The sequence below is a fragment of the Sorex araneus genome, chromosome 5 (assembly GCF_027595985.1).
Source record: "Sorex araneus isolate mSorAra2 chromosome 5, mSorAra2.pri, whole genome shotgun sequence".
Classification (NCBI taxonomy): Eukaryota; Metazoa; Chordata; class Mammalia; order Eulipotyphla; family Soricidae; genus Sorex; species Sorex araneus.
Genome location: NC_073306.1, coordinates 178,126,700 through 178,153,792, shown reverse-complemented (window position 1 = coordinate 178,153,792; position 27,093 = coordinate 178,126,700). Strand labels below are relative to the sequence as shown.

At 36.9% G+C, this 27,093-nt stretch overlaps 1 protein-coding gene and 1 long non-coding RNA gene across 3 annotated transcripts in view; one reads left to right on the top strand and one right to left on the bottom strand.

Moving 5' to 3' along the window:
• Positions 1–27,093, bottom strand: part of GABRB1 (gamma-aminobutyric acid type A receptor subunit beta1) — a 373,240-nt gene that overhangs the window by 130,188 nt on the left and 215,959 nt on the right. The gene's annotated exons all lie outside the window — the stretch shown is intronic.
• Positions 1,498–26,334, top strand: LOC129404918 (uncharacterized). Its single transcript, XR_008630250.1, has 3 exons — positions 1,498–1,787; positions 14,278–14,453; positions 26,225–26,334. It is a non-coding gene; the product is annotated as an uncharacterized LOC129404918 (long non-coding RNA).

Below are 27,093 nucleotides of genomic sequence, written 5' to 3'. Positions count from 1 at the left end.
TCAGTAACCAACTGTAAAAGATCCCCGACTCTCACCTTTTGACTCACTTTCCTTGGCATGTAACACTCTAGGAGAATTCACTTTGAGTGGAACAAAACAGGTGCAGTGAATTCCTTGTGTCATGGATCACAAAGAAAATCCTTTGAATTAATTCCCAGTTATGTGACACAGTTTGCAAAACTATAAAGAACTAAAATGTGCTCATTTAAAGCATAAGTAGTACTGTGGTAGTAAAATTCATTAATACTCTCACTAATTAATTTTATTGAGGTCTCCAAAGTATTTTTGGAGAAGGAATACTTTTTCCTTGATGTTTATACCAACCAAAAGTATTTTCGGAGAATGAATATTTTTTTTCCTTGATGCTTAGAACTGCCAGTCGAGTTCATTGTAAGACTACAAAGCAGGTTGAATTTTAGTTAGATTTAATTGAATTTGATTTAATTGTACTTAAACTTACTCTAGCCTAAATTTAGAGTAGTTTATTAACCATTGTATTTAATTGCTCTTTAACAACTTCATCCCCTTATTGCTTGCACCAACAGTTTCCTCTGTCCTGTTATTAAAATGTCAGGGATAAATCTCAGGGACAAATTTTGTGTTTGTGAAGCATTCTTATGAGGAACTTCTGGGACTATTGTGCATAAGAAAACTGAAATGGCCCATTAAAGTTTTTAAGTTCTTGTCATTTGCAATGGCTAGAGCTATGCAAGGGCCTTTGGCAAGGGTTGAATATGCTAAAGAGAGATTCTATATTGACAATAGACTAAAGAAAGGTGTTTGATAAAATCCAATGGAGCAAACCCAATGCAATATAGTATTAGAGGGGAGTTAATTTTTAAAAATTAAAAATAAATAACTAGCATATGCGATAGAAATTTTTTTCTGGGAATTTAAAATATTTTATGTTATCTATCATAAGCATTTATTGGTGGTCTTTTAGCGAATGGTTTATTTTTAGAATGAAAGATAACTATATTTTCTATTTTCAAAATTATTCACTTTAAAATGAGAGAAGATATAGCCCTTATTTCCACAATTCCTCCTGTGGAATTAAATTCACTTTCTTTTGGAAAATCTAGTGAGTGAACAAAATAAAGGACTGTAACCTGCTGAGATTAAATACAATTTATCTTGGGTTGGCAATCTGAATTTTTATTCCTATATTGTGGGTCAAACAGGTCATTTGAAGTTTTTCCAGACTAGCAAGAAAATGATTAGGTAGTTTCCTTGGACTGCAAAACTGAGGTGGGTTAGTGTTTTTAACAATCTCTTGCCTCTGTGGAAAGGTTATTTTTGAAGAGAAGAGTAGAGAATGTTCCAAGTTCCCACAGTTGTCATGGAAACCTTTTAGCTAGCTGAATAGGTTAGCAGGATTTTATGTTCTCCACTTTGACAAATACAAAAAGACATGATCCCAGCTTTGCATTACTAATCAGAAAACTTCTGTTTTCAAGTCTTCCAGCACTTGATTAGTCACATTTTCTTTAAGTTTTGTTTTTCTTCTTCCTTCTGCACAACAGAAAGCAACAGGCAAGCTCTCTTTCAAAAATCATTCCCACTTTAGAAGCAGAGCCAAAATCGTGACTCGGCTGACCTTGTGCTTGGGAGTGATACTGCTCACAGCTCTGAAAGGCTCCTGCAGGTTAATTTAGGTTCCTGCTGAAACTCTTCTGATTTGTTCTGACTTTCAATGGTTTCCTGGAGATAAACTCACTTGCTAATAGGCAGGAATTATTCCTCATTTTAGGAGCAACACTCTGCCCACGCCAGCTGATAAAATATAGGTAAGTTTTTGGCAAATGGCACCCTAAAGCTAGAACCAAAACAGCCATATCACATGGGTAAATTCAGAACCAGAAAAAATCTGACTTTTCTCTTTTATTTGTCTGGACTAACTTCCCACAGTGCTTTGGCAAGCAAGAGTGGTCTAAAAACTCAAAAGCAAGATGGAACGCTAACAACCGCATTGCAGGCAAAGTCTGAACAGTTTATTGATTGATCTGTTTTGCTCTTTGTTTTGCACCATTGCAGTGGTACTCAGGACTTACTCCTGGCACTGTCTGTACTCACGGATCACGTCTGGAGGACAGGGGGATGGGGTGCCTGGGATCTTGGCATCAGCAGTGTGCAAGACAAACCCCCTGCTGTTGAACCTTCACTCTAGCCCTTGAACAATTTAACATAACTAGTTGAAGGTGTAAATTTGGGAGATTCTTTAAAGAGTTATGAGATGCAGAATTTTTTGTGTGTTTGGGAAAGAGAGTTAATGGGCACCCTAGCGCATCGGGCTTGGTAAGCAGTGCATAAGTATTGACTGAATATCATTGAATAATTGGAACGAGGGATTTCTAGCTATGTGAATTGGGGGTGGGGAGGTGGGGGTTCATCTTGTCTTCTGGCTTCTCTATCAATATCATGAAATTATCATTAACATAATTAGTGAAAATTAATGAGTTTTTATTCCTCCCTTCCTCCCTCCCTCCTTCTCTCTCTCTCTCTCTCTCTCTCTCTCTCTCTCTCTCTCTCTCTCTCTCTCGCATACACACACACACATACACACACACACACTGTCCTTCAGGTACTGACTCATACAAAATGCTAAATGGGTAGATTTAGCAGGACAAAGGCACAGGACATCAAAGAAGAGAAAAAAACAAAGAAGAATCACAGAAAACAAGAAAATTAAGGAAAAGATCACAGAAGAAGGAGGATTAACTTGCTGTCATTACCAGTTTGGATCTGCCAAATTTATCAAGGGTTGCCTGTGCCAAGATTCACATCCCAATGCTCCACCCACTGGACCCCAACTCTCAGTAGAGGCAACTGACAGATGATTTTACAGAACCTGTTGGACTAACAGTGGTTTTCATTATCTGATTATGAATCCATGCTTTCTATTAATAAATATCTCAATGTCTGTTCCGTACTAATGCTGTGTGAGAAACCTCAGATTAATAGATAAGTGCACAATGAGAAGTTCTGTCTCAATGTGAAGGATGGGATATGGGATTAGAGAATTTCAATGTGAATTTCAATGTGGCCAAAGCAGAGCTCTAAATTTTCTGTGAATTTAAATAATGAAAAAAAAGTCCATCAGAGCATTATTTTTGCATGATTAAAAACTAATAAATTGACTTATGCAAGTCAATAAAAAGGAAACTAATCTAAATTTCAAGCTACTTTTGAATAGTGTATATGACCAATCAAATCAAATGCAGCATAGATCATAGCACCAATATTAAACTAATAAGAGATGTCAAGATGGTAAGCACAAAAATAAGACAAATTGGGTTTTCCTTTTGGATGAAAAACTCAAAAAAGTGATTTTTCACACACACACACACTTTGGTATATTTTGAATCTTTATAAATTTTGACAACTTTATAGAACAATTAATGTTAATGCATACAATGCAAACTGTATTCTAATAGTTTCAGCCTGTCTACTTATCATCTCTCCATATATATTTATCTAATTTTTGGCCACATTCAGTGATACTTGGGAACTATTTCTACTTTAGTGCGTGGAGGATGCTGAGGTGCGTGAAGTATGGAGCAAAGCCAGGGCTCCAGCTAGTCCTTTAAACTCCCTCTCCTGCTCCCCCCCCCACGTGTTTTATGAAACCTGGCTATTAAGAAAAAATGCTTTCGTTCATCAGCTGTCAAGTTTTTTCTGGAGGCCCACCTCTGTTCAGGGATTACACCTGGCTCTGCATTTGGAGATCACTTTTGGCAGTGCTTAAGGGAGCATATATGGATCGGGGGATTAAATCCTGGTTGCCTGCAAGGCAAGTACCTTACTCACTGTATCATATATTTGGCCCCCAGTTGATAAGTTTTTAAATAGGTTTTTAAAACATTACACATATTACTCTTTATTGTTTCTTCTCACTATTTTTCACAATTGGTAATTGAGAATTTTTTTTTGTCTCAACCAAACTACATCTTCCCAAAGTATTTTTATTTCTGAGCACAGAAAGCAAGATATCAAATAAATACAGAACAACATGAGTGAGTTTGTTAATGACTAAGTAATAGATATTATAATTCGAAGAGCCCAATGAATAATAAAATAAAATGATACTCTCATCTCATAGAAGTGAATTAATTCCTAACTAAATCAAATTTTATTTTGTCATGTAATGCACATACATAGTGAAAACCTCTAAGAGCTTTCAAGACAAAACCAAAACCCAAACCCAAATAGCCTCTTTTCATTCTTCTCTACCCTGTAATCTGACTTTCTAGAAAAAATCACTCTCAACCATTTTTGCCTTTTTCTTCTGGTACTTTCAAACTTTAAAAGCATATGCTTTTGCTAGTGTATTCCAACAGCCAATCCCCTGACATGAGTCTATTGTCTGATCATCATTATCATCATCATCATCATCATCATCATCATCATCATCATCATCATCATCATCATCATCTCATTGATCCTCGAATTTCTTGAGAGGTCTCAGGTCTCAGTAACATCTCCATTTGTCCAAGCCCTGAGATTTTAGAAGCCTCTCTCTACTCATCCTTCCAACGATGCTGCATTGGAGGCTCTTTCAGGGGAATGAGACCCAGCTTGTTACTGTTTCTGGCATATTAATACACCATGGTGACTTTGCCAGGCTCTCCCATGTGGGCAGGAAACTCCCAGTAGTTTGCCAGGTTCTCCCAGAGGGAGAAGTAGGCTATAAGATATCTGCTTCTGGGAGCTTGCTTTTAAGTCTCTGGATGCTGGCCATTGATGGGATTACACGGCACCGGGGGCAGTCCCTGGGTGTGACTGCCTAGCTACTAGGAGATGGGAAATCTGGGCAGAGGAGTCCCAGTCGCGATCTGAGCAGCCTTGGGAGTCTCAGCCCCGGGGTCCCACACAGCTGGGTTCCTCTGCCGATTCCTATTGTCTGATAATTCAATTAAATATAATATGAGAACAAACCACACAGATTGAAGGGTTCAATCCTGCAAACTTGCTCCCATTTCCAGCGCCAACTGGAAATCCCCAGACCACCTATAACTTCTTCCAGGTTAGCTACAGATTTGGCCACTTTCACATTATCTTTAGATTTGTGAATTTACTAGCACAATTCAAGGACTTATTAAAAATGTGACATTTCAAGCGGTGTTATAAAGATACAATTTGAGAATATTTAAATAGCAGGGATAAAGGGCTTGTGGAAGAGGAAGGGAAGACCCGGAATTTCCTGCCATCTCAGAACGCATGGGCCGTCCTCCCAATATATTTATGTAGCCACAAACCTAGGAGCTCCCTGAGCCTTCGCTGTCAGAGCTTCTCCTTGGGGTTCCTTTTGCTGCTATGATTGATGAATGTAATTGGCTACATATGAACTCAACCTTCAGCCGCTCCTTGGAGGTAAGGAAGTGGGATTTAACATTCTAATGCTCTAGAGCATGGGTTGTTTCTAGATTTGGGCTCTTGCAAATAGTATATCAATGAGCAGTGAAGGAATGCGAATGTATTTCTGCATGTTTGGGGGCCCTCAATATCAAGAAGTGGAATTTTTGGCAGATATGCACAGAGTGTACCACTAGGCTATAAGAAAAGATGGAATCATGCAACTAACCACTAAGTGTAAGGACCCAGAGGATATCCTGGTGAGTGAAGTCAGCCAGAAGGACATATATAGAATGATCTCTCCTATGAGGGATATAAAGAAGCATAGTAAAGAAATAACAAGTGGCCCAAAACAACAGAAAATGCAACTTGTCTATAGAACTGAACTTACCATGGGCAGGAGAGGGGATAAAATTAAGAACTGACAGTGGTGAAGGGGATTGACATCTCAGTGGAATAAGAGTATACCCCTTCCCCCCTAACATATTGCTGTAGCCACCATCCTAGCAGTTTACTGAGTCTTTGATGCCAGAGCTTCTAAGTAGGCTTCCGTATGGTTGGTGGCTATGCAGGAGAGGGGTTTGACCTGCGGACAACAAGACAATTGTGGACGGAATGGCTACTGGGGTGAGAGATGTGGGTGTTGGAATATTGTAGGAATGAAATCATAAAACTCTCATTGAAAGTATTATAAATCACAGTTTTTCAAAAAAGTTCTAATGCTCTGTTCAGCTGGTTATTTTTTCCCACTAATTAGAACTAAAGCTGAAGGTGTTTAATGGTCACCATTAGTATCAACTCTGGTATGTTCAAAAAGGGTTTTTCATGAATTAATAAAAGATATTCCAAAACCTGAGTGATAGCACAGCAGTTGGGCATTCGCCTTTCACATGGCTGACCCGAGTTCAATTCTTCCGCCCCTCTCGGAGAGCCCGGCAAGCTACCGAGAGTATCGAGCCCTCATGGCAGAGCCTGGCAAGCTACCCGTGCATATTGGATATGCCAAAAACAGTAACAATAAGTCTCTCAATGAGAGATGTTACTGGTGCCCACTAGAACAAATTCCAAAACCAGAAAGTTAGCACAGCAGGCAAGGTGCTTGCTCTACACTTGGCTGACCTGGAATTCAATCCCTGGCATGACCTTTGACTCCCTGCGCTCTATCAGGAAGGATCTCTGAGCACACAGGTACATACCTACATTACATATATTTGGTTCTTTTAAAATGTCTATTTTAAAATAAAAAAATCTATTTTCAAAGGACTAATAGATAAAATGACCTCCCTACAGATATATATTAAAATACTTTCACACTTGACATTAATTTTTGGTTAATTGTGCTGTCTCTTTGTTCTTCTGTTTCTCCTGTTTCTGTGTGCAGTACTGGGAATCAAACCCAAGAGCCTTCCACACGCAAGGCAAGTGCTTTACCTTGAAGCCAAATCCCCAGCCTGAGAATTTTCTAAATTACTCTTTCCCTCTTCTATCTCTAATACAGGACGTTTTTAGATTGCTCTTATCCTTACAGCTTGTTATTATACATGGCTTCTGAGCCGATGACCTGGCGTTGAGATTCACCTTTTGAATTCAGGCATTCATACTACACGTTTTTAAGTGCTTATTTTCCTAAAAATTTTTTTTTTCAGAAACAAGACTTCAAGTTGTAGTTGCAAGCTTGAATTTCACAAATAGTTCATATATTTTGGAAAATGATTTAGTATTTTGATATTTAGGAAACCTCAAAGTGAAGTCCTGAGTCAAACTGGTCTCTGCCCTTTCCAAGTCTGTTAATTACCCTTGGTTGACCTTCACGGTGACCTGCTTCACTTGTACTACTCACAGTGACTGCTTTGTGGTGTCAGAGAAGGCGACACCCTATGTACCATTTTAAATGCTAAAGGAAATGCCATTTGTCTCCATTAAATTTCACTCTCCATGCTTCACATCAATCTTAATAACTAGGCAGGGTAGGGTGGGAGGGAGGGGAACTTGGTGGTACTCAGTTGGAGGGGTGCTGACATGGGATTGGGATTGGAACACTATAGACCTGAGCCTGTATTATCAACAGCATTGTAAATCAAAGAGAAAAAAATGAATCTTATTAAGACAAGTGAATAAAAATTCCTTTTGTCCCTATCTTTACCACATCCCATTATTTATAATTCAGAATAAATTTCAACCCTTTTGTTGAGTTGGTAGGATTTGGGATTGGGAACATTAGCCAAATTAGCCACAAGGTGTGATATAAATGTAACTGGAAGAGGAAATGGTAGTGATTCTAGGCATAACTGAGAAAGTTTATAGTTTATTTATTTATTTAATTTTAAAAGAATCACTGTGAGGTACAGTTACAGACTTACAAACTTTCATGCTTACATTTCAGTCATACAATGATTGAAGTTTCTAAATTTAGGATTGAATTCTATCTTATGAGGTGATCTTGGGCTGGAGCTATAGCACAGCAGGTAAGTCGTTTGCCTTGCATGCGTCTGGCCCCAGTACGATTCCTGTGTCCCTCTCAGAGAGCCCAACAAGCTACTGAGAGTATCCCTCCTGCATGCCTGGCAAGCTCCCTGTGGTGTATTCAATATGCCAAAAATAGTAACAACAAATCTCACAATGGAGACGTTACTGGTGCCCATTCGAGCAAATCGATGAACAAAGGGACAACAGTGCAGACAGTGAGGTGATCTTGATTTGCATTGTTTTATAGTCTCATATATTAATTTTAATATTACCTATCTTGTAGAATGTCGAGTGGATTGGATAAAGTAGTAATCATAATAGTACTATATAGATGTATGTGTGTATAAACAGACAGACAGAAACCTTAGGATGTAAAAAGGACTGAATATGGTAGTATATGAATAAAGAAAAACAACTTTGAGCAATGCCATCTTGATAAAAATAATAGGTATTAACTATTTCTAGTATAAATACCCTAGAATATTAAAAATAACTTTTTTAGAGATCAGGTTTGTTTTACCCACTTTTATCACATTTTCTCTTGTATCTGCAAAGTTAATTTTTACAAATAAGGTATATAGATCATCCAAACCATTTACCATAGAATTGGGCATATCACTGTGGACCATTTTCTGTAGGCTGGGAAGATATCCTGCTAAATATAAGGGTCAGAATTGTCTTAGGATAAAAGTTAGTAGACACAGGTATGCTGGGATTATTAAATGTGTCTGTCTTAAAGATGGATGTCTGTTGCAGAATGATCAATTTGGCTGTGGGGATTGAATTAATTACATCGGTGGCAGTAATAAAAGTCCCATTTCAAGACTGCAGTCCACTGAAGTCAGTTGTATATGAGCATGACCAGGCATAGATTCACCTGATTAAAGCCAATGGTCCAGGTAGAAGCTGTGTAGGAATATGATCAAAACTGACATTTTATAAATATTTTTGTGTGATTTGTTTGAATAGAAATTTATTATATTTATAATAAACTTGGGTTTGGATACAAGAGGTCTAGAGTTTACAGTGCATTGATATAAAACTTATTTCTAATTGAACAAGATATTTTCTGGGAGAAGAAATTGAACTGTTTTGTGACTATATAATAAATGTGTTTATCACAGTAGTTTTGTAGAAAATTGCATGTTGTTTTTTTCACCTGAAAAGATGTTCAAATTAATGCAATTCATTTGGAAATGAGATCCTGATTATTAAACTATAATTCTCTTAGATTATGATCTAATCTTTTCTTGGTATATGTGTTTGGTACTTCATACTTTTCTGTAAAAACCAGGTTGATTTAACACTCATATCTCCAAACATTATCAGAACTTTGGTAAGTTTTTCCAGGGTGGTGGGTTTTAGATCATCCCTAACCGTGAACTACAGTTTCAACAACTTTATGGCTCTAGAAAGTTACTTTGTTCAATAATCTGATAAGGGTTTTATTTTTCTAATTTGAAATGGCTTGAGAAAGCTATAAACAGAATGGTAGCTTAAAGGTTGGAGTGCAACCCTAGCATCCTTAGGGCTCTGGTTTTATCTAATAGTTTTATCCCTGGCACCACATGGTATCTGGGCACTCCTAAAACACCTCTATAGATACCCCTGGTGGCCCCTATTCTACTGGGATGACACCTCTTCCCCAAAACCCAGAAAACTATAAATAAAGTCTAAGTTTAATAAGTGAAATGATAATATAACAAGCATGTCATTTTAGAACATACAACCAGTAAAGGAATAAAAAAAGAAAAACTAGGTGTACTATATCTAGAAACTTTGCTTTTATTTTCTTGTTACTATTGTTTTTGTTTTGTGTGTGTGTGTGTTTCAATACTGGTTTTGTGTTTATATCTAATATCTACACCTACTTTTATTTATTTAAAGAATTGCTTCAGATACTTATTTCTAAAATAAAAAATAGGTGTATTTTTCTATTTTAATCTACAGTGAAAAGAGAATTGTCTATGATTAATAAATCATGAGTTTTTATTTCAAAAAATTTATCCTATTTTGAATTAAAATGTGACTATATATGTAAGTGATATTTTATCTGATGTAAGTATGTGTATAGGTTCTATACAATATGTAATATAAAAGATAAATATTATTTTATGACTAATATAAATAATAATGGGTATTTGAGAACATTACATAAAATGCTACATATGTAATTTTCTGAATTGTATATATAAGGTGCCATATCTACATAATATTTTATGCTATACTATATACATAGTATTTATATATACAAACACATACCTATTTACATACATGGTAGTTTTCTAATAGTTTTATAGTAACATCTTCATAGCTTTTGATTTCTGGACTAAAGAACTTATGCATTTAAATTGAAGGTGGTAGACGCATGACCTGAACTTATCTATGATTAGGACAGGTATCTGTGGCTTATTTATATTTAGAAAACTATCATGAGACTGAGGAGCATATCTTAGCTATGACTGCAGTCATCTCTGAACTCTGATTACCAATTCTAATCAGTTCTGAAAAATTGAACATCCATCTGTTTTCTGATGATGTCATATAACTCAAGTTACATATAACTATATATGAACTATAATCAGGAATATGATACCACACACTGTGAGAAAATGAGTTATTTAATATGAACATGAAAGATTAAAAAATACATTACAGAATGGCTTCTCATCTTCTGACTGCTTTTTCATCAATTTTTTTAAGTTATCCATATTACAGTCATTTCAGAAATCTCACAGTAACTTTGACTCTCTCCTGCCTCTTTTGTTCACTGTTATTTTAAGTGTTGTCTTGTTGACAGAAGGAACAGGCACTAAACTGAGGTGTGAGTCTGAAGAAAAACAAAGGTTGCCACTAATTGCTTTTGCAATGGTGGTACCTTAGATGGTACATTTTTAAAAAAAGTCTGAACTGTTGCTATCACATAATGTATGAGGAACTAGAAGAGAAAAAATCTGATTTTTCCCCCAGTTAAAGTGAATTTATAAGACACCAAAGTATGGATGTTCATCCATATTTATTCAGACTTTTCACGTTTTATGATTTGTAGCAATCTCTTTAATTAAAGGGTCATTCTTTTGTCTTTTATACCCTCAGCTCCAATATATAAAAGAAAAAAACTCACCTCTACCTTTCTCCTCTACACTGTCCTAGCTCTAATAACTTGGTAGGTTCATATTGTGGAATCTCAACGCCCCTTCTCTTCTGCCATTTAGTTTTGTTCTTCAAAATGGTAGTAGTCAGTGGCAAAGAGCTGGCATGCTCCAAGCTCCAAGTAGGACAATTTGATGATAATTTCATAAAGGGAACAATTTAAAAAGTGAAAATAGCTTGTAAGAAAACTGAGGGCATAATAATCCCAATACCAAAAATGCTGTTATCCCTAAACCTGAAGGGAAGTAGGGAAGAACTGATTCTAAGGAACATCCTTCAATATATCATCTTATGCCGAAGGTACTCAAAATTTGATCCTAGGCCAGAGCATAAAAATAAACTGTGAACTATATAAATTATTGGGATCTACGTTGTTACAAAAACATACTGAAACAGAAACTTGGGTTGCAGGCTACCAGTTGGCAGTTTAACAAGCGTTGGAGGTGATTTCTGTGTATATTCGAGTTTGAAAGTCATTGCGGGATATTAAGCTAATGTAGCAATATTTTCTTAAAATGTTGTATCTAATTATTTCATCTCTAAAACTAATTTCGGGCATCAAAGACTCTAAGATCAACTTGTGATTTATAGTAACTAATTAAGTCTCTAAAATTTTTTTGTTTAGATGCTTGAAAAGACCTGAGCTAGCTCAAATATTAACTTTTTTGGGAAAAACAGTTTTTTTTGGGGGGGGGAGTTCACTCTGGGCAAAGCTCAGGAGTTATTGCTCCTGGCTCTGCACTCAGGAATGACTCCTATCTATGCTAGGGGAATCTTGTGGAATGCCAAAGATTAAACCTGGATCGGCTGTGTGCAAGGCAAACACCCTGTACTATTGCTCTGGTCCTGGGAAAAAACAAATTTATATAAGCATTTATTCAGAAGGGTGGAAAAGGAAATTTTTATGTAATCAGATTTCTTCTGAAAATGTGCCAGATATAATGAATGAACCCCTTTTCCTACTAATAACAACTAATGGTTTGAACTCTAATGTACTGTCTTAATTTTATAGATTAAAAAGAAAAAACCTGAAGCTCAAAAGGGTTATGTAACTTGTTAAAAACTACAAAACTAGCAAGTAGCAGAGCCAAACCTGGAACTCAGATCTGATCTTCAAAGTCAGATACATAAAGCACCGTATTAGTTTTGAAACACAAAGAAAGCAATTGTCTTCAGTTTTTCTCTCAGGATTCCTTTTTAACTTCAAACAAAGTAAAGAGGAAGGAGAAAACACAGCTTTTCTCCATGCATTGAAGTGTAATTTCAATCAGTTTCTGGGCAAATAATAGACTTGTTATGACATGGTCTAGTGTTAATTCTCTCCCAATAGCATCATGACCAACTAGTTTTTCTATTTCATTAGGTTTGTGGTTGGCTATAAGTAATATCTAAAACAAGGGGCTGGAGAAATGGTACAGCAGGTAAAGCATTTGCCTTGCACATAGACAGCCCAGGTTTGACCCTAGGCATCCCCTATGGTCCCTGATCCTGATGAGAAGTAATTTCTGATTACAGAGCCAGGAGCAAGCCCTGAGCAAGGTCGGGTGTGACCAAAAAACAAAAATGAAAATAAACTCAAATTAAAACAATGAATTTTATTTGTGACTTATTATTGAATACACTGATAAAAATTAAATTTTGTGTCTAAATACCAGTGTCTCTTCCAGATTCTTGCATTTTATGCCCTTTGCGAGGGAAGAGAGAGAAGTTGACACTATAGCTTTTGAGTAAGGGATAGAACAAAGACTGCAATTTATTTTGTGGAAGTGGGAACATCATCCATCATGTAAAATCCAGCAAGAGGAAAATATGATGTATGACTAGAGAACCAGTGGCTGCATAATAGGGTTGGGATAGGGATGTGAAGGTTACTTGGAAAGTCTCTCTCAATTTTATTTCTCACTGAAGGCATTCTCTGACAGATTCTTTGGTGTAGAAGTGGGCGGATTAAACCTTATTGATCTAAATATAACTGGATGAAAAGATGATCTATAACTTCTATAAAATCACCGCTGTATAATTTCAATATTTTTGTTTCTAAAATACGATGTCCCCTCCCATTGCGAATACTGTACCTTCATTTTTATTTGTAAGCATTGTTAACTCATTTTCTAATGTAATCTCAATAAATTCAGGAAAACTATTCATTTTATGGATCACATTAATGATAAGTACCAACACATTCAATAAAGCATACAATTATCAGTCCATTAGCTATTTTACTAAAAAACATTTTATTATGACATTTCTTTGGAAAATATAACTATAATGGCTTTTTCTCTTTATGTACTGGAAAATTATGTCCTAAAAAATGCTAGCTTCAAAAATCTATTAGTTTCTTGCATGTACTTTCTCACAGACTACCTTCATGTTTCATTTTATATGTTTTACTTTACCATTTTAATTTTATCCGGGCAAGAGTAATGAAGCAAATGAAATAGCTTCTGTAATAAAAGAAAGTGGGTAATGTTCAAAATATTATCCCTTAAGGCTTTTGAATATATTTGATCATTAGAGGGAAACAATTTGTAAAGAAAATAAAGGGAATTAGAGGACAACAGGCATTGCATCACAAAGTAAACAATACAGCGGTGATGAAGGAAAGTTTCTTTGCTATAGTTGTTCTTTAGAGGTATTTCAAGTATTAAAACGCCGTGTTTTCATAATCACCCTCTTAGTTTGCCATTCTGGAATTTCTTCATCTGACAGTCAACTTCTTTCATCCATAAAATTCCATTTGTTTATACTTTAATTAGAGCTCATGTATTCCAAGTTGGGTTCTCTATGGAGATGAACAATAAAAAAAACTTACCTGTCCTTTAATAGTTTTTATGCATAAGGCTAAAAATCACATCTAGGATATGAGAGAGTGAAGTGAGTAGGGCGCTTGCCTTGTACGTAGCAGACCCCGTTCCATCTCCAGCACGCTCATGTGATCCCCAGGCCCTTCAAGGAGTGATCCCTGGGTGCAGAGCCAGGAGTTAACCCTGAGAACCTTTCGATTGGCCCAAAACAAAAAAATTATAACTATTAGCTTATTTTATCTTGACTATTTTATAGTATATATATTTTTGACCCCTAGAACCTAGAGTTACAATTGTTACTCATCGATAAGACTGAAAGCAAGTTATTTAGTTTCTTTATGCTTCATTCCACTTATCTATAAATATTGGTACTGATTGTTTTTACTTTCTAATGTTATTATGGTGACAAAATAGTTAATGTGCATTTAAGTGCTCAGAACAATATCTCCTATATACTAAGCACTTACAAAAGTATTATTATTTATTATAATTTTTGTTGCAGGGCGGAGCCTGGCAAGCTACCTGTGATGTATCCAATATGCAAAAAAAAAGTAACAGTAACGTGCTCTTCATGTTTCTGGAGCGAGCAGATGCCATTGGGCTACACTAGCACGTGACAGGTTACTGGCACCTGCTGGAGCAAGGATGACAGTGATACAGTGATGATTTTCGTTACAGGTTGGTTTTGATTTTCTCCCTGTGAGATTTTTCTTTACCTTTAATTTTGTTCACCTATGATCACTAGTTTATGATCTTATGGAATTTTAGGGGTTTAGCTCTCTATAATTGTGTGTAATTCTCACCACCTCCACCACCAAAGCTTCAGAGCTATAGAATCACTAAAAAGACCAATTCACACCCTTTTCTTCCTTTTCTCTCTTATAACATCATAGTTTTTGTTAAGTTCAGTGAAACTAAGTTTAGGTGTTTGTTTGGGGTTTTGTTTTGTTTTGTTTTTTCCCTCCTTCATTTGTTTTAGTTTACATGAATAAATCCTTTCAGTATTTGTCATATCCTTAGAGACTTTGCTCAGCATAATTAGCTCAGTTTCATTCATTTTTGTCCCCAATTTTGTCCCCCAAAAACCATTTCATCATTTTTAATGTCAGAATAGTATTCTGTTTTGTATTATAGCATAACTTCTTGATCTAGACATCTGCTGATAGACCATTAGGTTGATTCCAAGTGTTGACTATTGTGAATAATGCTGCCATAAACTTAGAGGTGCAAATGTACTTTTCAAGTTATGTTTCCATATCCTGTGGTATATGCTTAGAATGGTATTGATGGAATTTTTAAAAGTATTTTTTAAAAATCCCCTTTTACTTTTCATAAAGAAATTAGACATAGAAAAGTATTTGAATAATAAAGGAATACAATTAAGGCAACTACTAGCAATAGGTTCATTGGGAGCGGGGGTTGGGGAGGCACTTACCAATGCTTAGGGCACTACTGGCAAGGCTTATACATAGTGCTCAGGATGAAACATGGGTCAGTTCTGTGATAGGTAAGTGCCCTACCTGCTATACTATCACTCCAGCCCCAAATCTAGCAATAACTTTGAAGAAAGTCTTCGAGTATTTTTCATATTGCCTGTTTTTCCTTTCTTGAGGAAGAGACAAGTTATGTTTATTGACTATTATCGAATAGATTGGTTATCAACTTCCTCCTTTTCCTCTTTAACTTCTCATTAATATCTAGATTTTGTAAAAGTTTTCACAGCAGCAAGTAAAAATGGCATTTCCTTATGTGACTATTTTACATAAAGAAAAATAGAATATTGGTATGTGCTAATCTTCTAAGTAACTGACAACTAAAAATCATAAGGTAAACCTGATATACTATATTTGAAAAAATAGTATTGGCCATTTGATACAAATTATGAGCTATATACAAAAGAGTGAATTTTTCATTTTACAGCAGTTAGGAAAATTTTTTTTAAATCAAAGCTTTACCTATAAAATTTCTTATAGACCACACTGTATTTTAAACTCTTAAGGACCCAGGATTATAATTTCTGATCCTTTAAGTAATCAAAGGGAACCAGACAAAAACATTAGAAATGTCTCCTTGAATGTTTTCTGGGCTGAAAAGCATGAATTGGAGGTAAAGTTCAGAAACCTCTAGGTATAGCTGTGTCTTGTGGATATGACCTTTCCAAAGGAATCAATGTCTGTCAGCATTGCAGCAGGGAAATTGAGCAAATATTGTTGCTATAAACTCTTCTAAGAATGAAATAAACCCAGAACACAAGGAGAACTAAGGTGAGATCATATAAAGTATAAACCTGCTAGCCTCATAGTCAAATACTCATATATGTAATTTTTCCTCACACACACACACACTCACACAGTTTTGTAGATAAGATCTACCATCAAGACTTTCTTCTCATCACCAAATTCTAAGATTCAGAAATCACTTAAGTTTGCTAATTTGTTCATAAGGAAAAAAGAAAGGAAAGAAAATTCTAGTTCTATGCTACAACATTTTCCTCTATGTCAGAATTACTTTGCAAAAATAGTATAAATTTTTTGTTATAAAAAAGATTTTTTTATTTTTTTTTGCTTTTTGGGTCATACCCGGCAATGTACAGGGGTTACTCCTAGCTCATGCACTCAGGAATTACTCCTGGCAGTGCTCAGGAGACCATATGGGATGCTGGGAATCAAACCCGGGTTGGCCATGTGCAAGGCAAATGCCCTCCCCACTGTGCAATTGCTCCAGGCCCTAAAAAAAAAAAGATTTCTTGTTGCCACCCAACACACAGATAACATTACTGTATACAGATTTTTACATTTTGTTCACTGGAAAAATAAGCTGTAAAACTCTAAGTGATGCTTCAGATCTCAGACACTTTAGAAAGAGCTTTCTGAACTGCAAAAGTCTGAAAATGATCTGCAAGGGAAATGAGGAATGATGATTCATTATTTTTAAAAGGATTAGATTCCATCTATCTGGATTCTCTGTGGTTACTTCTCAGCACACAGTTGATTTGTTAAGTATGTATCACTGTATCATTGTCATCCTGTTGCTCATCGATTTGCTCAAGCAGGCACCAGTAATGTCTCCATTGTGAGACTTGTTGTTACTGTGTTTGGCATATGGAATATGCCACAGTTAGCTGCCGGCTCTGCCGTGCAGGCGAGGTACTCTCAGTATCTTGCAGGGCTCTCCAAGAGGGATGGAGGATTGAAACTGGGTCGGCCGCGTGCAAGGCAAATGCCCTACCCGCTGTTAAACTCTGATGACATAAAAAAGAAAGCTGTCTTTACTTTCTTGTTTTGAGTTCTAGATTCTTTTCCATCCATTGTGGAGCTACCAGGAATACCTTTAGGCATGACAGAGAGGGTAGTTGTGTGAGTCCCTCAATTTCCCCCTCCCTCAACTTTCATTTTGTACAGACTCTCAGAAAGATTACCTTCTCTCTAACCATAATCTTAGATCAATGCAATGTTTATATCTGTCTCTCTTGACATGTTGAATGAAAAATGGCATTTTTCATTCATCAAATATGTATGGACAACATAGAGTTGAACATGTTACTTGAAAACAAAGGCTTGGTCTCCTAGAAAGAGCCTGATACTTATCATAGCAAAAATAGGTCTGAGGCTGCTTTGTGATCAGCAAGGTATTGACCGGTTAGTCCATCTTTTCAAACTTCTACCATAGCAAACCCCTATTATATCAACTAAAATTAAGATAAAATAATATTTTTACTTTTTTGTCTTGCTTTTCCTTGCTCTATAAAGCTAGCGCAGGAAAAAAAAATAGATTCTGAAAATCATCTCCCAGTAGCTGACTGTAAAAGTGGGAATAATCATCCCAAATATTAAATAATCACAAACATGTTATTCTGTCAGAAATGCAGGGCTGGATGACAGGAACTCCTAACAAGGCCAACAACTGAATAAATTGCCTCTTGATCTCTCCGCTGAGAATAAATTCATGTAAATCCAAGGAAGCTGAGCTGCTGCTGCTGCTAATCCACCATGTGTAGTGACTAATTTTATTAAGTGAAATACAAGAGAAGGAAAGTTCCCTGCAACAGAAATATGCCCAGAAATGATTGACTTGGCCTAAGCTCTGAGCCCTGTGGCGGTGGAGAGTGAGCAAGGCCAATTAGGGTGGTTTGTCAGGCAGAGCCAGAGCACAGACAGGAGGTGCTGAGCTGCCACGGGAAGGCTTATGAGCACAGGGCTGAATCCATTCAGTGAGTCACTGAGAAAATAAAAAAACATCCACCTCTGCTCTTGACTTTGAGGTAACTTGCTACTGAGAAGATGGCTTTGAAAAATTTACTTTTCATTCACTGAAATACTTAAAAGTCCTAGTTGAGGAATACTGGATGCTGTTATTTTATTTTATTTTATTTATTTTTAAGTAGGGACTGGAGTGATAGCATAGCAGGTAGGGCGTTTGCCTTGCACGTGGCCAACCTGGGTTCGAATCCTCCGTCCCTCTCCCGGCAAGCTACCTAGAATATCCCGCCTGCATGACAGAGCCTGGAAAGGTACCCGTGGCATATTTTATATGCCAAAAAACAGTATCAAGTCTCAAAATGGAGACGTTACTGGTGCCCATGTGAGCAAATTGATGAACAACGGGACGACAGTGCTACATGATTTTTTAAGTGGAAGCACTTCTAATTATTCAGTCAATGATTAAGTTGATTGAAGCAGGCATGAACTCATTTCCTTTTTAAAAATTTTTAAATTAATTTTTTTTTTCATAAAGTTGTTCACAGAAATTGTTTGCATTTAGGGCTGGAACAATAATATAGCTGATGCACTTGCACACGTTCAACCCAGGTTTGATTCCTCCATCCTTCTCAGGGAGCTCGGGAAGCCACCAAGAGTATCCCGCCCGCATGGCAGAGCCTGGCAAGCTACCTGTGGCGTATTTGATATGCCAAAAACAGTAACAACAAGTATCACAATGGAGACGTTACTGGTGCCTGTTCGAGCAAATCGATGAACAAGGGGACAGCAGTGCTACAGACTGTGCTACAATTGTTTGCATTTAATATCTTAACATCAATCCCACCACCATTACACCTTCCCACCACTATTACTTTGAATCTTCTCACCACCACCTCGGCTTGCTACTTAGGCAGATGCTAAATAATTTATTTTGTATTTTTTTGCCATGAATAGTATAAAGTGTCATATAGCCACGAAAGAGATTACGTGCTTCTGGAGTTCTAAAGCATTTTATTTTTTATTTTTTTTTTTTGCTTTTTTTTGGGGGGGGGGTCAGACCCAGCGATGCTCAGGGGTTACTCCTGGCTTTGCACTCAGGAACCACTCATGGCAGTGCTTGGGGGACCATATGGGATGCCGGGGATCGAACCCGGGTCGGCCGCGTGCAAGGCAAATGCCCTACCCTCTGTGCTATTGCTCCGGCCCCATGGAGTTCTGAAACTTTTAAATATTTGGGGTCTGGAGGCATATCTGTGGTGTGCTGCTCTCTTCCGAAATTCATTTGTGAATCTCTGAATCATGGTCATTAATGCTCTTAAATGGTGCCCAGAGGCAGTTCTTGGGCTTGACTGCCAGGGAACTAGAACGGCAGGGAGATGGGGGTAGGTGGCCCAACCTCAACTCTGTGAAGCCTATAGTTTTCAGTCACTGGTCCTGCATATCTGAGTTTCTCAGTGGATTAATTATCATGCATGTGGGTCACCTGATGAGCCTGTGATGGTCACCCGTGAGTGTGGCAGTGGTTGGGTTCTGGAGGTTTATGCCTGCTGGTGTTCATTTGGGGCAGGTGGAGAGACACACCTACCCCCACTCTGATGTGCCCCAATGAAATCAGCAGGGCACAGCGTATGGAGACATCTCTGCGGCATAATGTTCTTTTCATTTGTGAGTCTCTGAATCATGGCCATTAATGCACTTAAATGGCCTGCTTTTGATCTCTTTATAGATTTATTTATGGGTCTCTGAAGCAAGGCGGATAAATGAGATGGTATAGCTGAGCTGGAGGTGGTTTGTAGGAATGACTCCCACATACCTAAACTTTGGCCATTTAATTTCTCAGAAAACTTGGTCCAAAGTTGTTAGGGTCCAGCCAGAGGCACAGTGGCAATTTAGGGTATCAGGAAGCCTGAAAGCATCATCAGGCTGCTGATGTACTTGCCCCACAGGTACAGGTTGACCTTCTGGGTGACACTGTACCCCTAAGATACTGTTATTTTTGATGCAGTTAGTTCTTTCCTTGTTAAAATTTGTAAACTCAGAAGCTTTCTGGACCATGCAATATAAACAATTCCTGTAAGTAAACAAGACTATGGAAATGATGAGATCTATTGCTAACTGGACAGGTTCACTGCTAATTAGGTTTTGTTTTTTTGTTTTTGTTTGGGGCCACACTGGTTGTACTTTGGGCTTATTCCTGGCCCTGCACTCAGGGATTACTCCTGGTGGGTTCGAGGTGCCATGTCGGATGTTGGGGATGAAACTAGACCCCTAGTTTAATGTAATTTAATTTAATTTACTTCATCATTTTTGTTTTCACTGTATAATGTGTGTGAGTGAAGTAATAGTGTTTATGTCTCTCTGACTTATATCGCTGAGAGTTATACCTTCTAGATCAATCAATATTGCATATGATTCCATGGTAAATTATATACCATTGCTTCTTTTACATTGTCAATTAATGAACATTTAGATAAAATGTTTTTCATGACAAAGAATCTATTGTGCTTACTATTATATATTCATTGCTTAGCAAAGTGACTATTGCATAATAGAATACTCAGAACTTAAATTTTTATAAGTTAATAAATCATATTAAATACTGAATTAACAGAAACCCAAAAGTATGAACTTAAACTAAAATTTTGAAATTTACAAAATCTGTGTGTTTTGATACAGTATGCTATTTTACAATTACATATGCAAGGGAAATAATAAGTATGTTGTAATCTACCTTATTTTCCATTTTAGTCTACCTACTATCTTTGGTGGACTATATTTATCTATTTTGAACACACAATATTTTTAAATGCTTATTAAAATAACAAAAGCATTCTAGAAAGAGAATGTAAGATGGTTCACTTTAATTCAATCCATGTGAGAAAATTTGGAAGATTGGGGAAGTTTATGATAGAAAGAGAAGACATTGAGAAAGAGCACACGAGAAATCTCACTAAATTTGCAGATTTTTCCAAATATCAGACTTGGATAATCCAATAAAGTGGAGTATAAGTATACTGAATAGTTAAAGTTGTGTAGGACATAGTGGTAAATCTAAAAACTACAAACAAGTAGTAACCTGTCTTATCCTCAGATCCTAAGGTGAATTTAGAGGGTTAGTTTATATTCTCAAATGACTTTGATTATGCAAGGCTAAGAGTTTGAGTTTAAATTTTTGTAGTCAGTGTGGTACAATGTAAAACTTTGAGCAAGAAAATTAAAATTAACTCTTAATTTTCTTTTTTTTTTGAAGATTTATCTCCTAGGTGAACAGAAAGGAAATGATCCAGAAGATCAGAGCTAGCTAAAATATTATAAAGACCTAGGCATGAACCAGCTAAAGTAGTAGTAACAGGAGAAACAGAGAAAGGCATATATAAAAATGCCCAGTGTATCACATATGTATTTTAAATGCAAAAGTATTAAGTAAGAATGTAATTGATTTAAAAGCTAAAAGAAAAAACAGAATGAATGAGTTGAAACCTCATTAGAAACCTGTTAGCCCCAGGAGAGTAAGATCTGAGCCTTCTCATCATCTTATTATTGGAAACTAGTTGAGCAGTGTGAGACGCATTTGCAGGATCTCAATGAGTGTTTGTTGTTTAATGATTAAGTAGAAGAAATACAGCAACATCAAAAATTATGTCCTAGGGACCAGAGAGATAGGAGAGTAGGTATGGCACTTGCCTTGAATGTGGCTGACCTTTTATCATCCCCTGAGCCCACCAGGAGTGATCCCTGAGAGCAGAGTCAGGTGTAAATTCTGAGCACAGCCAGACGTGGCCTTCCCCATCCCACCCCCAATTATACCCCAATCTAGACATTTTCGTGGACTGAAGGGAAAATTTCGATTGCACTTGTGGCAATACCAAAACACATACTCAAATCCAAGATGTTGATAGAAGGATGGTATTTTACTCCACGATTTCAAATGTTTTAATTTAAGTTGAAACTAGTAATTGCCATAATCAAAGTTTTGCAAGAGAGAAAGAGTAATGAGAACTTTTCCTAAAAGGGTATAAAGGGGACTCCTTTACTAAAAAGACAATGAGATAGTATGTTTGCTTTTAAGTTTGGGAAAGCATAGCGGAACTTTATATGATGGAGTTGCTACCCTATTTTAATTAATTATTTATTTTTAATTGAATCACCATGAGACAGAGTCACAGACTTACAAACTTTCATGATTACATTTCAATCATACAATGATTAAGGACCCATCCTTCCACCAGTGTCCATTTTCCACCACCAATGTTTCCAGTATCCCTCCCACCGGCCCCACCCCATCCCACCCCCTGCCTCTGTGGCAAGTATATTCTTTCTTACTCTCTCTCTCTCCTTTTGGGCGGTATGGTTTGCAATACAGGTACTAAGAGGCCATCATGTTTGGTCCACAGCCTACTTTCAGCACACATCTCCCATCTTGAACAATCCCTCCAACCATCATTTACTTAGCAGTCCCTTTTCTATACCAGCTGCCTTTTCCCCCAGCACTTGAGGCTGGCTTCTAACCAGGGGAACAATCCTCCTGACCCTTATCTCGACTATCTTTAGATGTTAGTTTCCTATTATGTTACTTTATATTCCACAAATGAGTGCAGTCATTCTGTCTGTCCCTCTCTTTTTGACTCATTTTACTTAGCATGATACTATCCACTTCCATCCACATATATACAAATTTCATGATTTCATCGTTTCTAACAGTTTCATGGTATTCCACTGTATAGATGTACCAAAGTTTCTTTAACCAGTCATCTGCTCTCTGGCACTCATGTTTTTCAGATTCTGACTACTGTAAACAATGCCACAATAAACATACAAGTGCAGTTGTCATTTCTACTGTGTTTTTTTTTTTTTTTGCATCTCCGGGATATAGTCCCATAAGTGGTATTGCTGGATGATATGGGGATGATATGGGAGCTCAATTTCTAGTTTTTAAAGGAATGTCCATATTGTTTTTAAAAAATAGACTAGTGGGCATTCCCACCAACAATGAATGAGAGTCTCTTTCTCCCTGCATTCGTGCCGGCACTGGTTGTTCTTATTCCTTTTGATATATGCCAGTCTCTGTGGTGTGAGATGATATCTCACTGTTGTTTTGATTTGCATCTCCCTGATGATTCATAATGTAAAGCATTTATTCATGTGCCTTTTGGCCATTTGTATTTTTTTTTGAGGAAGCTTCTATTAATTTCTTCTTCCTATTTTTTTGATGGGGTTAGAGGTTTTTTCTTTTTTTTTTTTTACTAGTGTCTTATATATCCTGAATATTAAGCCCCTATCTGATGGATATTGGGTAAATAATATTTGACATCCTGTGGGATCTTTCTGTATTTTGGTCACTGTTTCTTTCGAGGTGCAGATTCTGATGCATCTCTTAGTTTAATGTAGTCCCATTTGTTTATATTTGTTTCCTCTTGCTTGGTCAGTGGTGTTTCATCCTTGAATATGCCTTTAGCTTCAATATCATTGAGAGTTCTGCCTAAAGTTCCCTCCACGTATCTTATAAATTCAGGTCTGATATTGAGGTCGTTAATCCATTTGGATCTGACTTCTATGCCTGGCATTAGACAGAGGTCTGAGTTCATTTTTTTTGCATGTAGCTGTCCAGTTTTACCAGCACCATTTGTTAAAGAAGTTCCACTTCATACTTCTTGCTCCCTTATCAAAGCTTGTGAATGGGATTGCTGTTCAAAGTTTATTGCCGATACAATTTCTATCCTCTTAATTTTATGGAGGTAGGTATGTTTTGTGGCCCAGTGTGGTCTATCTTGGAGAATGTCCCATGTGCACTTGAAAAGAATGTGTATTCAGCTTTTTGGGGAAGAAATGTCATGTGTATATATATATGTATATATATGTCATGTATATATCATGTATATTTATATATATATATATATAAAGTATGTCCTTGCTGAGCTTAGTCTTGATCTATAGAGAAGTGATAAAGCAGTGTTGAAACATCCAAGTATTATTTTGTTGCTATCAATGTCTTTCTTCAAGTCTATTTAAGTATTTTGCAGTCATTTTAAGTATTTTGCTGGTCCCTTATTAGATGTATATATATTTAGGAGTGTGAATTCTTCTTGAGGTATAGATCCTTTGATCATTCTGAAATGACTTTCACTGTTTCTTGTAACCTTCTTCAGTCTGAAGTCTATGTAATCTGATATTATTTAGTATGGTCACTCCAGCTTTTCTAAGGGAGTTGTTTGCTTTTTACAATAGTTTTTCAGCCTTTAATTTTGAGTCTGTGTTTGTTCTGACTGTTCAGATGTGGTTCTCGCAGGCAGTAGAATATTGGGTTCAATTTTTGGATCCATCCTGCCACTCTGTGCCTTTTCATTAGTGCATTTAGCCCATTGGCATTGAGAGAGATTATTGTTATGGGGTTTTGTCCCATCTTTCTGCAAAAGTTTGGTGTATTTGAGTGCCTTGGCTTGTCTTAAAGTAGCCCATTTAGTTGTTCTTGTAACTATGGTTTTGAGTCTATGAAGTTCTTGAGTTGTTTGTCTGTGAAGCGGTGTGTTGTTCCTTCCGATATGAATTGAGAGTCTAGCTGGGTAAAGTATTTTTGGTGAGCTATTTATTTCATTGAGCTTTTTCACTATATCCCACCACTCTCTTCAAGCCTTGAGAGTTTCATCAGATAAGTCTGCTATGAATCTTAAGGATGCTCCTTTATAAGTAATTTATCTCTTTGATCTTGCTGTTTTCAGGATTTTATCTCTCTCTATGGTGTTCCTCATTCTGATCAGGGATGTGTCTTGGAGTAATTTTATTTAGAATTCTTTTAGTTGGTACGCTTTGGGCCTCCAGAATCTGATCACATGTGTTCTTTAGGTCTGGGAACATCTTAGCAATTATGTTTTTTACAGTTTCTTCTTCGTCAGGGTTTTCTTCCTGTCCCTCTGGGACTCAAATGATTCTTGTTATTCCTCTTGGCTTCATCTCCATGTTCTCTTGATATCTGTTGCTTTATTTTGAGACTCTTTTCCATTTTCTGCTGTTGTCTGAAATTCTCTGCATCTCATCTTGGAGTTCATTGATTCTGTCCTCAGCAGCTATTACTCTGTTGCTGAGGCTTTCCACTGAGTTTTTGATACCACCTAGAAAATTTTTTAAGTCTGTCATTTCTGCTTCTATTTTTGTTTGCATTTTCCTCACTTTCACTCTCATATGCTCTTGTATTTTATCAGTAGTACATTCCTTTGTTTCCTTGAGCTCCTTATACATCTGTAAAAGCTCCATTTTATTTATTTATTTTTTAATTAAATTTTTTAAATGAATCACCGTGAGGTACAGTTCCTTACAAGACTTACAAACTTTCTTGCTTACGTTTCAGTCATATAATGATCAAGTACCCATCCCTCTACCAGTGCCCATTCTCCGCCACCAATGATCCCAGTATCTTTCCCACCATTGACTCCCCTTCCCCCCACACCACCCTGCCTCTGTGGCAGGGCATTCCCTTTTGCTCACTCTTTCCTTTTGGGTGCTGTGGTTTGCAATATAGGTATTGAGTGGCCACATGTTCCGTCTACTTTCAGCCCGCATCGCCCATCCCCAGTGGGCCTTCCAAGTACCCTTTACTTGGTGGTCCCTTCTCTATCTGAGCTGCCTTTTCCCCCAGCATGTGAGGCTGGATTCCAAGCAGTGAAAAGCTCCATTTTAAATTTCCTATCTGAGAGCTTATATAGTTCATTATTATGGTTTGATTCATCCGGGCTAGCAACTTCAATCATTAAGCCTGGTGAATTTCTGCACCATTTTATCACTGTGACCTTTGGTTTTGGAGTTTTTCCCATGTTGTTGTATGTTTTTACCCCTGAAATGGGACACTCTTTGTGTGTTAACCATGGCTTATTGATAGGCAAAAGATATGTAAGGCCTTAGTTAACTAGTACCAAATATGCAAGGTATTGACAAAGCAACTTCTTTTGTGGTTTTGAGGTTAGGGATTTTGAAGCTATGCGATGATGGGTAGAAATGGGGTGGGGGGGACGACACTAGGGCTCCACACACCTGATGGAGAAGTTAGTTTTGTGCCCTGGGCACGGCAGCTGTGAGGGGAGGGCAGTTCCTGGGTGAGATGCTGGAAGAGGCGCTTTCCTTGAGTGGCGGCTGGGGTTCAAGCAGGGAAATGGGTGCTTCCAGGCTGTTATCATATTTTAGAGAGAGGAAACGTTGCATTATGCTTTAGAACTCTGGATTATTAAGTTATTGTGAACAACTTTGTATTTGTTTTTACAGCAATTTATCACCCTAAGGAAATCTTTTTTTGAAAACCACCAAAACCACTGAAAGGGATGTCTTCATGATTGTTATGATTTTATGATTATTCTGCTATACTTCCTGTATTGCAGAACCATTAGGATTCAAAAAGTGAGTATTTCAAGAAAAAATTTCAAGGATACATTAATGATGTTAAATGTAATTTCTTGATGGGCAATAAACACCCTTATCTGAGTTTTATCAAGTATATGTCTTATAAAATTGTTATTTGCAAAATTTAAAATCAAAGTTTTAAATATAAATCATTTACATATAAATTGATCAAATAATTCAACATAGTGAATATGAACTGACAAAGTTATTATATATTTTGATAAATTCACACTTCTATCTGTAGAACTAACAGCTCTGAGAATTAAGCTGGGAGAAACTAACCATTTTTCATACAAGGAGAAAACGTTTTATTGACAAGTTACATAAATCATGAACAGAGAATTTATTCGGAAAAGTATCCTGACAAGGCTGAATGAAGGGGAAGTTAAAGAAGCTTAATATCATTAATTTTAAGTGCTTGCCAAAGGGAGGCAAAGAATGATGACCATAAATATTTGGGCACAGTCAGAGTTAAATCTAATAGTTAGGAATTATTCAAAATCAGGAAATATTCTTGAAGTTGAGAGAGGTTGTCAGTAAATTCTAGTACAGTTATCTTCAAATTATAAGAAAAATATGTTCGCAGACTTTTGGAAAATAGTCAAGAGCAGAGAGAAGGCCGGAACCTTAGTACAGTGGGTAGGGTGTGTGTCTTACAAGCAGCATACCTGAGTTTGATTTCTGGAACCACAAATGGTCTTCAAAACTGAACCAGTAGTGGCCCCTGAGTGCAG